Here is a 1,927-nt window from a genome sequence, read left to right as displayed (position 1 = left end):
ACAGCAGTAGCAGTAACAGCAGTAACAGTAACAGCAGTAGCAGTAACAGCAGCGACAGCAGTAGCAGTACCAGCAGTAACAGCAGCAGCAGCAGCGACAGCAGCAGCAGCAGCAGCGACAGCAGCAGCAGCGACAGCAGCAGCGACAGCAGCAGCAGCGACAGTAGCGACAGCAGCAGCAGCAGCAGCGACAGCAGCAGCAGCAGCAGCGACAGCAGTAGCAGTAGCGCAGCACCGATTACTCACCGCATCTACTTTAGCTGTTCTCTCAATGCCTAGCTTCTCTCGGCCCGAACATGACCCTAAGACCAAACGCGGGCCGGGGTCACGGCCGGAGGCTTAAGATTGCGCGATTAAAGCCTAGAAACGAATTGAAGTTCCATAAAAAATACAACTTGCAAGAAATAAAATCGTAAGAGCAAGGAAAAGGGAGCTAATGGGTTTGATTTAGTGCACTCTGAGTCATCCTGTGGAATTTACAGGCGTCACATTAGAGACAAAGCAAGAGAGGGGAAGCGAGAAGGGGGAAGGAAGCTAGAGAAGAGTGTCTCTCTCTCTCGCTCTTTGCGCGAGAAGGGGGAAGGGAGCTAGAGAAGAGTGAAAGAGTGAGAGAGAGAAAAAAACCGGCGGAGAGGCAAAGCATAGGAGAGCGCAGCTGGGTTTTTTTAAGAACGCCATCAGTGTCCTTAATTACCTCCGCCCAACGAAGTTGGAGGAGGTTATGTTTTCGCTCTCGTGTGTTCGTGTGTTAGTGTGTTCGCGTGTTTGCGCGATCGATATTAGTGCGTCGAGTCAAGCCAGCCAGCTAGCCAGCTCCAGCAGCAGTCAGCAGTAGCCAGCAGCGAGCGGCGAGCCAGCTCGTAACACATACATGTTACATGGGAGCGTGTACATGTCAGTACGCTGGCGTATATCGTGGGTTATTCGTGTGTTCGTGAGTCGTATGGCGTATGTCGGTGGCGGAGATATGCACTCCGTGAGTGCACTCTGTCTAGTTAATACTGTCCTTGAATCTTGAATGTAATGCACCACAGACTTAATTACTCGCTGTAGTACGCATGGGAAGGGAAGGGGGCGAGGGAGAGGGGAGAGAGATAGAGCGGTTGGAAGAGAGAAAGCGAGAGAGAGAGAAGATGAGCACGAAAACGGTTGGGAGAGTGAGAGAGAGAGAGAGGGGGGGGGAGAGAGAGAGACAGAGACAGAGAGGGAGAGAGAGAGAGAGACGAGAAAGAAAGCGAGAGAAAGAGAGAAGATGAGCAAGAAAGAGATTAAGAGAGTGAGGCAAAGAGAGAGAGACAGAGAGACGAGAGAGAGAGAGAGAGAGAGAGCCTGGGAGAGAGAGGAGGGATGGGGTAGTGGGACATAGAGAAGGATAGTGAAGTGAGAGAGACCGAGAGAGAATGGGCCAGAGGCGGATAGAGAGAGCAATGCCAAAAAGGAAGGTCGAGAGAGTAAGGTCGTTAGTAAGGAACAATGATCGGATAGACAAGGGACTGGTCATTCGTTTTCGTTGCGATGAATGTTTCGTTCAACGTAATGATGAGATTATGGAGCACCGCTTTCGGCAGCAGCAGCCTCTTCAGCTTCTTCCCCGCGGCGCGGCAAATTTTCATTCATTCATCCAATCTTAATTAAGATTTTGCTTCGAAGGGAGGGTGCCGGGTCTGATAATGGAGTTCCAGCCAAGTCCCCGGTATGGCACTTACACTTGCACGTCGTGAAAGAGAGAGAGAGAGAGAGAGAGAGAGAGAGAGAGAGAACGAGAGAGAGATAGAGAGAGGAAGAAAGGGGACGAGAAAGCGATAGAAAAAATAGAAAGATAAGAAGAGAGAACGAAGGGAACAGAAAAGACGTGCGACGGGGGGTAGTGCGATAACGCGTGTGCGAGAGAGAGAGAGAGAGAGAGAGAGAGAGAGAGAGAGAGAGAG

This window comes from Priapulus caudatus, unplaced genomic scaffold (assembly GCF_000485595.1).
Source record: "Priapulus caudatus unplaced genomic scaffold, Priapulus_caudatus-5.0.1 Scaffold2748, whole genome shotgun sequence".
In the NCBI taxonomy this organism is placed as follows: Eukaryota; Metazoa; Priapulida; class Priapulimorpha; order Priapulimorphida; family Priapulidae; genus Priapulus; species Priapulus caudatus.
The sequence above is the reverse complement of the archived record's forward strand: the minus strand, read 5'-3'. Positions refer to the sequence as shown.